The sequence below is a fragment of the Apium graveolens genome, chromosome 9, assembly GCF_009905375.1.
Source record: "Apium graveolens cultivar Ventura chromosome 9, ASM990537v1, whole genome shotgun sequence".
Lineage (NCBI taxonomy): Eukaryota > Viridiplantae > Streptophyta > Magnoliopsida > Apiales > Apiaceae > Apium > Apium graveolens.
In genome coordinates, this window is record NC_133655.1 from 265,342,987 (window position 1) to 265,358,616 (window position 15,630).

A 15,630-nucleotide genomic window follows, 5' to 3' on the forward strand; every position below is an offset into this window, starting at 1 on the left:
GAAAGAGGTGAAGGTAGAAGCTGTTGAGTCTACTACAAAGGTCTGTGAAAACAAGGGCAAGGGGCTGGTAGCTGAAAATGAAGATTCTTTGAGCCAAGATGATATGGATGATATTGATGAACATCTTGCATTCCTTTCCAGAAGATTTTCCAAGCTCAAGTTCAAGAAGAACTTTGGAGCAACAAAGCCAAATAGAAACATGGTGGATAAATTAAAATTCAAATATTTCAAATGTGGCTGGGCAGGGCATTTTGCCAGTAAGTGTAGAAAGTCAGATTCCAGCAAGAAGAAGTTTGAGCCTGTGGATTATAAACAGAAGTATTTTGAGTTGCTCAAACAAAAGGAAAGGGCTTTCATTATACAACAAAATGACTGGGCAACAGATGGTTTGGATGAGGATGAAAATGTCAGCTATGTCAATCTAGCCCTAATGGCCAAGTCTGATAAAACAGAGACAAGTTCTTCAAGTAATCAGGTAATCACCACTAACCTAGCACATTTATCTAAAGCTGAGTGTAATGATGCAATTAATGACATGTCTACGGAATTAGATCATTTGCGTGTTATACTTAAGTTCCTCACTAAAGAAAATACTAAAATCAAATAAAAAATCTATTTTTAAGTGAGAGGAATAATGTGCTAAAGTCTCAATTTATTGAATTTAAAAAATTGAGAATAGAATATAAGATTGCTAAAGATGAATTAACTGAGTCCTTGAAGAAATAAGAGATTTTGAAGAAGCAACTTGAACGAGAACATGAGGTGATTAAGGCATGGAAATCATCCCGAGATGTTCATGCACAAATCACTAAAGTTCAAGGTATTGAGTCCTTTTGTGATGCAGCCTGGAAAAAGAGTAAAGAGAAGCTGGAATCCAATTTGGTTGAAGGATTGCTAACAGATATGGACTCGACGGATGATGAGAGTCCTCTGTCGGATAATCAAAAGGATTATCCGTCGAGTGACATAAATCCTCATCCGTCGGCTGTGAGCAAACCTGTGAGTAAATCCAAAATTGCCAAGTTAAATGAAAAATATGGATCAGTTTCCAAAAACTTTGTTCCAGGAGAATCAAGTCAAGTGAAGAAGGAGAAGAAAGTGAATGCTGGTCATCTTTCTATCAAGCAATTGAATGACAAACTAGAAAAGATTGAGGTTAAAACAAGAACCAAAAAGAAAAATAATAGAAATGGGAAAGTAGAAATTAACAAACATAACAACTACACACCTGATAAGTATGCTCCCAGAAAAATCTGTGCTAAGTGTGGTAGTGTTAATCATTTGTCTGTCAATTGCAAACATGCAATGCCTACTCCTATATCTGTACCATCTTCTTTTCCCAACATGAATGTCATGCCTTCTATGCCTATGAATGTTATGTCTGCACAGAATACGAATGCACAACTTGCTAATAAGCCATTTGCACCTAACCCTTATTATGCTGCATTTAGTATGCCTCAAATGCCATTTAGCATGCCTTACTGGAATAACATGTTTACAAATAGCATGTCGTTTCCTGTTAATCAAAATATGCATGATAATTCTGTTTTAATAATTGGTTTCAAAGGTCCAACTCAGATGACTAAGGATGAATCTGATATCCCCAAGTCAAAAGAGATCAAACCTAAGAAACAAAAGAAGAAAGCTAACAAGGCAGGACCCAAGGAAACTTGGGTACCAAAATTAACTTGATTTGGTTTTGATGTGTGCAGGGAAATAGAAAGAATCTGTCGTACTTGGATAGTGGTTGTTCAAGACACATGACTGGAGATTCTACCCTGCTCACAAAGTTCAAGGAGAGAGCTGGCCCAAGTATTACTTTTGGAGATGACAACAAGGGTTATACTGTGGGATATGGCTTGATTTCAAAAGATAATATCATCATTGAGGAGGTTGCCCTAATGGATGGTCTCAAGCATAATTTGCTGAGTATCAGCCAGCTTTGTGATAAGGGCAATTCAGTAACCTTCAATTTAGAAGCCTGTGTTGTGACAAACAAAAGGAGCAATAAAGTGGTTCTCACTGGAGTGAGTAAAGGAAATGTGTACCTAGCTGACTTCAACTCATCAAATGCAGAATCTATCACTTGTCTTCTCAGTAAAGCAAGTCAAGATGAAAGTTGGTTGTGGCACAAGAAGCTGTCCCATCTAAACTTCAAGACCATGAATGAGCTTGTCAAGAAAGAACTGGTTAGAGGTATTTCTCAAGTGGAGTTTTCTAAGGATGGACTGTGTGATGCCTTCCAGAAAGAAAAGCAGATTAAAGCATCATTCCAAAGAAAGCTTGATTTAACAATTGAAGAACCTCTATAATTGCTAAACATGGATTTGTTTGGACCAATCAATGTATTGTCCATCTCAAGAAAAATATATTTCCTAGTAATAGTAGATGATTTCTCAAAGTTCTCTTGGACATATTTCCTAAAGTCTAGTGAAATAATCATCAATCACATAAGGCAAGTCAACAATCATTCTGATTTCAAAGTTAAAAGAATCAGGAGTGACAATGGAACTGAGTTCAAGAATTTTGTTATGAGGGCATTTTGTGAAGAGAATGGGATTATGCATGAGTTTTCAGCTGCAAGAACTCCACAACAAAATGGAGTGGTGGAAAGAAAGAACAGATCACTTATTGAAGCTGCAAGGACAATGCTTGAAGAATCAAAGTTACCAACATACTTCTGGGCTGAAGCTGTAAATACTGCATGCTACACTCAGAATATTTGCAAAGTGTATGACATTCTACCAATTGTTCAAGAACAAGAAGCCAACTCTAAATTTTCTTCATGTCTTTGGCTGCAAATGTTATATCTTGAGAAATCAAACTTATCAAAATGGAAAGTTTGATGCTAAAGCAGATGAAGGAATTTTTGTTGGATATGCTGTGGGAAAAGCATATAGAGTCTACAATATAAGAACCAATATTGTTATGGAATCAATACATGTTGTGTTTAATGATAAAAAGATTGAAGGACTGCAAGATAAAAATTCTCATGAGAGCCTCAAATTTGATAATGTGGAGATGGTTAGTGATGACAGTGATGATGAAAGTGATCAGGAAACAATGGTAAAGGATAATGCAGAAAAATCTACTACTAATGAAGCACAAAATTCAGCATCTGTCGAGTTGCAAAATGCTTCATCCGTCGGGACACAATCTGCTTTATCCATCGGGAGAAAATTAGCTTCATCCGTCGGAACTCAAAATGCACCATCCGTCGGGTCATCAAAAGAAGCTGAAAGTCAGAATAGATCACTTACTGAAAGTTTCCCTTTCTCAAATCAAAGATCCATAAACTCAAGGGAGTTTCTAATTATCAAAACTCAGTTACACATCAAGACAACAATGAGGCCTCTTCATCTAGAGCTAATCTACCTCAACAAAGAAAATGGACAAAATATCACCCCTTTGAGCTCATCATTGGTGATGTGTCTTCTAGAGTTCAAACAATGAGAACAACTCAAGAAGAATGTCTATATAGCAGCTTCCTATCTAAGAAAGAACCAAAGAAGGTAGAAGAAGCTTTGTTGGATCCTGATTGGATTTTAGCTATGCAGGAGGAGCTAAACCAATTTGAAAGGAACAAGGTATGGAAGCTGGTACCCAATCCTAAAGGAAAGAATCCAATTGATACTAAATGGGTATTCAGAAACAAGATGGATGAAAATGACATAGTGGTCAGGAACAAAGCTAGGTTGGTTGCTAAGGGCTATTTTCAACAAGAAGGAATAGATTTTGATGAAACTTTTACTCCTGTTGCAAGACTTGAAGCCATCAGAATTTTCTTAGCCTATGCAGCCCATGCCAATTTCAAGGTCTATCAAATGGATGTCAAGAGTGCTTTTCTAAATGGAGATTTGGAGAAGGAAGTCTATGTCAGTCAGCCTCCTGGTTTTGAAGACCCAAATTTCCCAAATTATGTCTACTATCTTTTGAAAGCACTTTATGGACTGAAGCAAGCACCTAGAGCCTGGTATGACACTTTATCAAAGCTTCTTTTGGAAAATCACTTCACAAGAGGTACTTTTGATAAAACGTTATTATTTAGAAATGTTAATGTCTCTAGTATACTTGTTCAAATTTATGTAGATGATATTATATTTGGCTCTACAGATGAAAAACTTTGTAAAAAGTTTGCCAAATTGATACAAAGTAAGTATAAAATGAGCATGATGGGAGAACTAACTTACTTTCTTGGTTTACAAGTTAAGCAAGTCAGTGATGAAATATTCATTAGTCAAACTAAATATAATCATGATCTTTTAAATAAGTTTGATCTAATGGATTGCACATCTGCAAAAACTCCTATGGCCACTGCAACTAAGCTTGAATTAAACACTACTAAAAAGTCTGTGGATATTTCAAGTTATAAGGGCATGGTTGGTTCACTTCTGTACTTAACAACTAGTAGGACAGATATAATGTTTTCTACTTGTCTTTGTGCTAGATTTCAGGATGATCCTAGAGAATCTCACCTGGTAGCTATTAAGAGAATTTTCAGATATCTCAAGGGAACACCAAAACTTGGCATTTGGTACCCTAAAGATTCTGGTTTTGATCTAACTGGTTATTCAGATGCAGATTATGCAGGTTATAAAATAGACAGAAAAAATACAACGGGAACATGTCAATTTCTAGGAAACAAGCTTGTGTCCTGGTTCAGTAAAAAGCAAAATTCAGTTTCTACTTCCACAATTGAAGCTGAATATATTGCTGCTGGTAGTTGCTGTGCACAGATTTTGTGGATGAAAAACCAATTGTTGGACTATGGTCTACAAGTGGATAGGATTCCTATTTTCTGTGATAACACAAGTGCAATTGCCATCACTGAAAATCCAGTACAGCATTCAAGAACAAAGCACATAGACATCATGTACCACTTCATAAGGGAACATGTGATGAATGGTACTGTGGAACTGCATTTTGTTCCAAGTAAAAAGCAGCTTACAGATATATTTACCCAACCACTTGATAAATCCACCTTTTCAAGGTTGGTAAGTGAATTAGGTATGCTTAATTTCTCTTGAATTATTTCAGATATCTTTGCAAGTAGGTATGCTGCTAGAAATTTAATTGATTTTTCTATTTTGGATGAAATTTTGGCTAAGTCAGGATTTACATCCTGATGGATGATCATTATCCATCGAGTTTGATCATCCGTCGGAATACAATTTGTCAATAAAATCAATTATTTTTCTGGAATATTTTATAACTCGACGGATAACTGATTTATCCTCATCCGTCAAATTGTCTCAATCCTAGTCGTTAATTCCTTGAACATTATCCATCGAGTATACTTACAACTTGTAAGCATGACACGACGGATAAGTGACAGAATTTTTACAGTTTATTTTTTAAAATGGCTATTTTGGACAATTTTTATTGGTTACTTTATTTAAATTTATTAATTTTTGTCAGTTTATTTCTGAGATAGTCTAAAAGAAAATTCACTTTTATTCATTTCTTTTATCATTCTCAAGATTCAATTGCTCTAATTTCTTTTCTCTCAAAAGCAAACTCTCTCTCTGCAAATTCCAAATCTCTAACAAAGGCACCTGTAGTGAAAATCATTTCTCAAACCGGTTATATCTATGAGAAAAATAACTTCTCAGCTTTCGTGAACAAGGAGATTCAACAGTCTGGTGACTATCACAAAATGATGGATTTTGTGAAGAACTGCAAACTCAACTATGCCATGCTGGAATCACCCACCATTTACTGTGAGGTTGTTGAAGAGATATGGACAACTGCAGTGTACAACTCGACAGACAAAACCATCATATTCACTCTGAAAGGTAAGCAGTTTTGCATAAATAGTGATATTAATAAAGCATGCTTCAAGATTCCTGATAATACTATAACTGCTCCACACACAGACAATGATATTATTAATATGCTTAATTCCATGGGCTATGCACTCACTACTTCTAAATTAAGTGAAATTAGGAGGTTGGGTCATAGGAAAGAATGGAGTTATCTGTGTGATGTAGTAACTAAGATATTTTCTGGTAAAGTTAGTAACTTTGACTCTATAAACATTTCTATGCTTAACATGCTTTACATGTTAGTTACTGATAAGTACTTCAATTTCAGTGATTTGATTTTGTTTGAGTTAGGCTTTAAGTTAGGACAGATCAATAAGAGAAGTAAAAGTGTCTATTATGCTAGATTCTTTATGATGCTTGCTAACCATCTTATTGAAGAAATTGTGATTGAGAACCTAACCAACAAATTAAATTGTTGAGTTCAAGAAAGAAGGATCATTACAAATTTAAACAGAGTAAATCATCACAAGGAGGTTCCCTTATACTACTTTCCAGTAATGGAGGGACCTCAGGTAAGTGAGGTAATTTCTTCTGTCTCCACTCTTCCAACCTCACAAACTGTTTTGCTTTCTAGTGTAGCTATGGCAAATGTGTCAATGACCCAACAATTGCCTACCCAAGCTACCAAACCAACAAAAGTTCCTAAATCCAAAGCTAAGAAAGCCCCCTCTAATTTCTTTCAAAAGAGATCAGTTTTAAAATCCACCAAACCTAAAGAGGGGAGTGTGAAGGTGGGCAAGAAAGGTGAGGGACAGGGTGAAAATTAAAGAAGCCCTAAGGATAAGGCTGGTGAGAAGAGTGTACCCAAACCTAGCCACACCATAGTTTCCCAACAAACTGTGGTTGTTGATAAGGATATTAGTTTATTACTGGTTTCATCCTCCCAAAATGATGTTACCATTAAAATAAGCTCCCAACCAGGAGCACAGGCCAAGAGGGGTAGGGACACTAGCTCACCACAAACTTATGCCAGAAAGAAAAGATCAAAAACCCTTGGGGATGCACAAGGCTGACACACTGTGCAAACTGGTGCAAAAGACCCAGTCACTGCACCTTCTCAAAGTCAGGTTGATGTGGCTCTAATAAATGTGGAGTCACAGCCAAAATCTCTTATAATTGAAGCACCTGATACACCAAATTCTCCCACACACTCATTGGATGTTGACATGATAAACACATCACTTCCAAATTCTCCATCTTTAACTCTCTTGGAGAAGCCAAAAATCCATGTAAATGAGCATCATCTTCTAGATGATTTATTGGCTCACTTTCCATTTCTTTCTGAGACTGTTGAGACATCTGTGCCAAAACTTTCATCAATCTGCACAGAGTCTACAATAGTCTCCACTCCAAACTCAATTATTTCTTCTATCCCGATGGATATTTATCATCCATCGAGTAGTGATTTTATCCCAATGGATAAGCTTAACAACAGTCATCCGTCGGATAGTCATACTGCTAACCCGATGGATATTCCTCATCCGTCGGGTGTCTGTGCACAACTTCAAATTTCATCAATTCTTACAAGTGCAGAGGACTTAGTAGTAGTACAATCACTCTTAGGACTGAGGGAAGGGAGTGATTTGAGTGAGAGTCCGGGTTGCTCCCAGGAAAAAGGAGAGGAAAAGAGTGATCTAATGCAGTCCATTTCTTCAGGACTGGAAAAAGTGAGTGAGAGAAGTCCCACCTTAGATGGTGAAGGTGAGGGTGTGAGGGTGGGAAGCCAAGGTGAGACCTTGATGTAAAAAAAGAGAGATAATGAGAGAAATGCAGGTACAGGAGAATAAGGGTGGATGTCTTTGTAAGTGAGTTTATGAATGTCCAGGATGCAGACAGGGAGGGACTATCTTAGCAAAGTCAAGATGTTATAGATTCTACCTCCTTGGATGCTGAGACATTTACTCACCCTGTTCTAGTATATCAACTTCTAGCTGGACAGGGCAATGACAATGCAGAAAGAATGCTAAACTTGGTGCACACCGCACAGTCTATGCAAAGAGCAAATGATGCAATCACAGCTCTGCCCTCTACAGCTGGTGATATTGACTATGAGACTGGTGGTTCAGAAGATTTCTTTGGTGGTGAAGATGAAGAAAGTGAAGAAGATCCATTGGACATAGGGGGAGAAGTAGGCCCTAGTTCCGGATCAGGCATGCCATCATGGGCCTTCTCCAAGAAATGTGATGAAGATCATTTCAAGACCACACCCATCCAACTTATCTGTCAAACACAGTCTGCTCTTCAATCATCCAAAAATGCTAGCACCAAGAAGCTTCCGCAAGCACATCTTTCTTCTCTCCAACTACAACAAATCCAAGGCTTCCAACACAATCAGGATATCACTTATATTCAAATAGAGATCACTCAAGTGAAGAAGGATATAGCTGATAGATTAGATGCAAAACTTCCAGAAGCTACAATGCTTGATATCAAAATACAATTAAGGAAAAACACTGATCTTGCCACCAAGGTGGATTCCTTGGAGAAAAGAATGACATCAATGAAAGCCTCTCTAACAGCTATACATCTACATCAGGCACAACAAACAGACTTGCTTCAAAGGCTAGTGGCAGCACGAACCTCTTCTTCTACTCAACTTGCTGATAACAAAAGGGGGAGAAAGAAACCTCTAAGGGGGAGAAATCAATCTCAATTGTCTTATTCAGTCAAGGGGAATCAAGAAGTGAGGGGGAGCAAAAAGTGTTAAACATACAAGTCAGCAAAGTGATTGTGCCAACAATTGCTTTCACAAAGCCACATGTGTTGGATAACATTGATCTAATCCAAAGAGCATCTAAAAAGCTTGAGTTGAAATCAAATCCCAAGATGCTTGATGTTACAGCTCTAGAGAAGGAAATAAAAGAAAAACGGAGAAAAATAGATGCAGATAATCAACAAAAGTTTGGGCCAATTGAGAAGCCAGATAAAGTCTTTAATCATCATTCTAAAGTCATGAAAATTTCTGTGAATGACATAAGTATGAACTATCTGGAAATAGGTCAAACTTCCTGCATCAAATCTCCAAAGAAAGATCTCATCATGAAGGCCAAAAGGAACTACTCTAAGTTTTCAGACAAGAATCCTATGGATACAGTGTTTGAAACACCTAGGCCAGATGAGAAGAAGCTGTTGGCTAGGTCTATTGCATTCTACAAGGATCCAACTGATTCAGCATTAAAAAGAAGAATTTCCAAAATTTATAGAAATGGTAAGGAGATTTGTGTGGTGGTTGGACACCCAATGTTTGTGAAAGCTAAGAAGGAAGAGAAAAAAAGAATCAGGATAGAAAAGAAGCAAGCTGTTTTGAATGCTAAGAAGCAAAAGCAAAAGAAAGAACAAGTTGCTATCTTGGCCAAGCTTCAAACTGTAAAAACCACAACATAACCTCCTGGTACAACCAACTGTAATCACTGAACCTAAGGATCTGAAAATGCAAGAAGAATCACAGCAGAAAAGAAGATTTAGATACAAACTTCATTCCAAGAGGAAAGTGAACTTTAATGATGAGGAATTTGAAGACCAATTTCCCAAAAAGGCTACAACTACAATGCTGACATCAAAACCCTCAGTGGTATTTGAAGAATTCAAAGTGGTTGATCTAACAAGGAATATTCATGGTGAACCAATTGTTCCTAAGGATGAGCCAGTAAACTGGGATAGTTTACCAATTCCTGATCTAAAGACAAAGAAGACAAAGACTAGAGCTAGCAAGAAAGTGAAGCCTGTATCTCTCAAATCCAAAGCTCTAACCAAATCCCAACCCACAGTCAACAAGAGAGATCTCATGTACATTTGTGATATCAAGGAATTTTCAGACTTGAATCTCTACTTGGATGAACTGGAAGAAGTAAGAGGAATCGATGCTTACATACATCTTCCTGAAAGACTGGTTTTTAGATACAAGGGAGGGAAATAGATGACATGGCCTCTTCACAGGATTCTCCAAGAAAGCCAATCTGTTCTGATTAAAGTCTACTCATCCTTCAAAAAGAACTTTGGATACAATGTAACTGCAAGAAGAATAGTTCTAAAGAGGATTGAGGAACTAAGGAGTATTAGAGCCAAAGATGCACTTCCAAAAACTCTATTTATTCTCTTTACAGGAAAAAGAGTGCATCTAAGGCCCTATTGGCTGATGGAGTTCATGGATGACAAAGGTGTTAGAAGATTCTTCAGATTGGAGGACCAATTGAGTATCTCTAGCAATGAGACTCTTCTGGAAATGCAGGAAATGCTAAATCTCTCTGAAGCTGATGAACTTGAATTCCACAGACAACTTCAGAATCAAATTGAAGAAAATAACAGAAGACTTGGGAAGAAATCCAGACAATCAAGGAAATAGATCTATCTTCTCAGACTAGAGGAGAATCTTGATAACCATTGTGAGCAATTTCTTTGTGTACTTTGCACTGTTCAACTTTCAGCAATTTGTAGCACTTATCAGTTTTATCTACTATTTTTTAATCTGTATCTTTAGGATGTTTTGTTATCATCAAGTTTCTCTTAATTTATGGCTACAATTCCAGTAGACATAAATTGGGGGAGATTGTTAGGAATATGTTGTGTACTTGATGATAAGCTAAACAAAATACCTTAGTAGATTTAACTTAGTGAATTTTGTAGCACCCGACAGATGATCAATTATAGTCCCGACGGATGATTCAATATAGTCCCGACGGATGACTAATTGATATCCACCGGGTGAGTAGATTATGTAACAATAAGTCATGTAGCACATTTCTGCAAACAACTTTGTATAGATTCTGTAGTAGCTTATGAATCATGTAGACTACTAGTAGATATGCAGAATAGGTTGATCAAATCTAAATATAAAATATCTTGTAATTCTGCACAAATGAAATGGAGTCAAGTGATAAAATAGCTACCCGACAGATGATCAACAAAGCTACCCGACGGATGATCAACAAGGCTACCCGACAGATAATAAACATGTACCCGACAGATGATCAATTCAAATATCTGTTGACAGTGACAACACAGTCACATGCATTGGGTGTTTGCAAAAGGAATGTGGCAGCCTGTTTAGCAGGAAAATGAGAACAAAGAAGCATTACCATTTCCATGCTATTATGAAGATATTCAAAGATGCTGGAATAGAGTAGTGAAGCAGCATGGAGTTAGACTTGATAGGTTTTGTTTTATTATCTTGTCTTATTATCATGTAAACTTGGTGATATATAAACCAAGTATAGCTAGTAGAATAAACTAACTAGGCAAACACATTCTTAGCAGAAAAACATTTGTAAACTATATTCTTTAGAATTTCTCTGTAGTTTGTTTGTTCACTTATAAAGCAGCTGTGAACTATTCAAGTTTCACAGGGTTCTCTTGATATATATATATATCTGGTGGATACATTCAAATCCATCAGAAAGTTTTAAAGACCTGAGTTTTTATTACTTTATGGTTGATTCACTTAACTCTGTATTCCGCACTTTGCAAATCAAACAGTTAGATATAAATTGATTTAGAACCATTTTTCATAAATTTCAAAAAGTAGCCATAATTACATTCAACCCCCCTTCTGTAATTCTTGTTGTATTGTCAGGGAATAACATCTTCTTTTCTTCTTCTCATACACCTTGCTTCCAATTGCCTTGGTAGATTGACTTGATTTTGAGCCAGAAGATTTTTGCTTATAATTTTTTTGCTCATCATCATCCAAGTCATCTTTGGTGTTGAATTGAGTAGTTGGCAACATGGTTTCAGCATTCTGCAAGTATCTTTCCAAAATCCTGATCACCTCCTCATCTTCATCTATCTTCTTTTTTTTTTCTTGAGATCAGTCTCCAATGTCATGATTAATCTTAGATTACCCCTAACATAATTTTTGGGGATTGTGAGGCATTTGCACTTTCTAGTTTGTGGACAGATGTAGGCCACCCCTTGCTTGGATGAAGATAGGCTTCCGGAAAAATAACTATCTGGCCTTTTTAAGTTTATTGAGCAATTGGGTGTCCTCTTGAATAACTGCATTTACTCTATCAATGATGACATCCAGCTCAGATGCTCTCTTGGATTGGAGATTTGAAAGAGACACCTGTAGACATATGTCCAAACCACAATCATTGACATTAGCCACTATCCCTTTCTCAAAGATGTTTCCACTTTTTACAATCACCATTCTCAGAAAGTTGATATTATTAACCAAAGCTCTCTTGTAGGTGATGTAGTTATTGTGAAGAGAGACTTTTAGCACAGTTAGTAGCTCACTGAGCTCCTTGTGAATTCTCCACCTCAACCAAAGCTCTCTTTACTAACATCTTGAGACATTTTAATTTGAGTAGAGCTTTGGCCAGAGTGTGATGTAGATTTTCCAGCTTCTTTGGATTATAGACCACCTTCTTTGTATTATTGAATTCAAGCTTCTATCACCCTCTTAGTCTTGGTAGCAGACAAGAGTAGAGTAATTGGAATTTCTGACGTAACAACTTCAGGAAATGCAGGGAGATTTATGATCAAAGCACCCATAATAGCACCCAAAGAGACATAATTTTACATTTGAAGGTGTCTGTGAGAGTCTACTAGGGTCTTTATATTCTATTGTTGACTCTGCACCAGAGTTGTGAGAGCAGTGACCTGTGCTGTAAGTGAATCATTAGAGGCTTGAAGATTGGAGACTTGTTATTGTAGAAACTGGGTTTGCAAATTGGTTGAGGTGGAGATTGGTTGTTGTGAGCTTGAGGAGAGAGAAGCACCAAAGATGGTTTGAACAGATTCCTTGATTCCCTCCATCAATAAAGCTAGGGGTTTATATCTGGCTTGGTGAAGTTGGTCCAACTTGACTCGTGTGTCGTTGTTGTTGGTGATTTAATTTTGGACAACTTCATGAAAAGCCATAAATGATTGCTTTAAGTTCTTAATGCTTTGCTCCATGCTAATCACATCAAACCTAGCCATCTTCTCAGCAAATTTATTGAATTTATTTTTGATTTCTACCTGAGTTGGCACAAGGTCATCAAGTTTATCTTTCACCAACCTCCTGATCCTGTCTTGATGGCTATTCAGTGTTTGTTCCAATGCTTTACCAATGAGGCGGAAAGTTTTGAGTTGTGCCTTGTAGACTTCTGTAATAACATTATATCCTTCCTGTGGACTGAGATTCTTGGCATTGCTTCCTAGGATGGTGACATTTTTTTATATGAATCTAGCCAAGACCTCATCCATTTCCAAAATGAAATCCTTAGATAGTCGAGAATCCACATTTCCATCATGTTCAGCTTCATTAACAATCTTCTGTTGTTATTTTTCAATATCTTCTTTATATGAAAACAAGATGGTCTGATAATCCTGATTGGACATATCAGTTGTGAGCAATTGTTGGGTAATGTTTGCAAGGCCAGATAATTGGTCTACAAGGAGATCATTCATAGTAATCGGCTGAGATTGAGCATCCTGCAGCCATTGGGAGATAAGGTGAGAAGGTTGTTGAGTAGGGTTGGATGTAGAAGGGATGTATGTTGGTTTGAGGTGGAGGGTTGTGAGGTGGTAGCTAACCCTGTGATTGGAATCACAGTGATTGGAATCACAGTTGAACCCGCAGTAGAAACTGTGGTTGTGACAGTGTGTTGTTCACCGGTAATGGGAACCTCCATTTAAATTGGGGGGATTTGACCAGGTTACTGTCATGTACCATGGCCTCATACCCTTGTTTTTCTTGCAAAGAATTGGCACTTGAAGATGCTGTACTTGCCTTTCACAATATTTGGATCATTGGCAATTGGACTCCTAGCCTCAATTGAAAAAACAATTTTAACCAGGAATTTGAGGGGAGTTGCCCCTACATGAGGAACCTCCAATTGAATTGGAGAAGATTTAGATAGCTCCCCCTCAGGAGTACTTCCCTCAAACCTTTCAATCCGTGAAGATTGATTTGCACATGAAGGTGTATTTGGTACTACCACAGGATCTTCAGTAAAAACTGATGAAACCCCTGTGTTTTTGTTGGTGTCATCAAGGTCTACCCCAACTTGTAGCCTCTCACCAACTAAATGTTGTTCCTGGGTGGTGAGCACAGTCTCTTGAACTATGTTACTTGATTTTGATAACACTTAAGAAGTGGGTTCAAGTGTTTTATTATAGGTAGAAGAAATTTGAGAAATGAGATTAGTGATTTGAGAATTGATTGTTGGCAGCTCCCTCTGGATAGATGAGGGAGCTTCAAAAGATGTGCTCTCAATGTGTGTGTGCCATTCTTATTTCTTCTTTCATAAACTTGAGTGTGCTCAAGTTGTGGTACAAACTCTGTACAAGGTGCACTAGGGAGAGTGCTTTGTTCAATAGAGACATCTTGTTGAGAGGATGTCTCTAGAGTCTGTTTAGATCCCTCTTTTATAACCGCATCCTTTTGGAAAGATGCAGATGTGGCCAATTGAGTGGTCAACTCAGCTTTCTTGGTATTATTTGGTTTTCTGACCAAGTGAGACTCAGGTTCTGTTTGTTCCTCACCACTCTCAATAATACTGTCAATGGTGCATTCTTTCTCTTCTTTTTACTCACCTAACCCTTTTGAGAGGATGAAGTGGTTGGTTTCCTAGCTTCTGATGGTAAAGAATGAAGGGTTTCAGTTGTGGAAGGCCCCTGTTGGTGTTCCTGTGTTTGTACTTCCACAGGCACAAGAGCCATAACTATACTGGATGTGGCATCTGACCTCATACCAGACATAGGGTAAGGGCAAGTCCTGAATCTTTGTAACATGAAGTTAGTGATTCTCAGACTTACATGTACCTTATTCTTTGTAATAAGTGAGCTAAATAGTATTTTGGACACCTGTTTATAATTACATATCTTTGTTCTATCAATACCATTAAGTAAATGTATGTCTTGAACTTTATGATTTAAAGTAGACATTATAAACCTAGAAAAGAAAATTTCATTACCGCTTGTGGCCAAAGGCATTGTGAGCCTTGTGCTGAGTTCCTCCAGAATCAAAAGCCCCACTTTAATGTGTCTGTTGTTAGCCATGGAGAATACCAACTTCTAAACCACACTTGAGATGTTGTTGTTAGGGATTCGAGCAATAAAACGCAACAGAAAAATAAAAATTTTGAATCTCTACCGCAAGATCTATGTATAATGACTGGATAATTATGGAGAATAGATATTTACTTTAATATAGCTTTTCTTCTGATTGTAATGGACGTTCTGATTCTTGATGAATCACAGTAGCCCTCCTGTTAGGAAATGAATAACACACAGAGGGGGGGGGAATGTGTTTTACTGTTTTTGAGCTTTTCTTAAATCTTTTATGGTTGAACAAAGTAAATTAAATCTTGTAGTGAAAGTGTGTTCATGCAGAAATTAAACTTGCAAGAATAAGGAACACAGATTTTCAAAACTCACTTAATTTTATATTAAAATTAAGAATGTTTTGCCATAAAATTTCAAGGCTCTTTGTTGATAAAGAGATTAGCTTCTTCTTGAGAGAGTTACAAGATTTTCTTTCTGAAATGATACAACTGACTAAAGGACTAGTGTTAACTTTATAATTCAGTTAACTGCTGGTTTACACAGTGTATAATAAGACATGCTATTAACTTTAGTAAATAGTCACTTGTCATTTCCATTTATAGAAAAGTATATCTTCTATTTCTGTCTTAGCATATCTTAGCATCCTGTGTTTACTTTGATCTTCCTTTGTCAGTTAATCTTCACCATTGATCTTGCACATCCTTCAAACTGCTTTTTGTAGACTTGTCAATCCAGATGTTTGGATTGTTTGTTGATTGTTAATCTTGGATATTGAACTGATAAGCAATTTTGTACTTTGAGATTTTACCTCGAG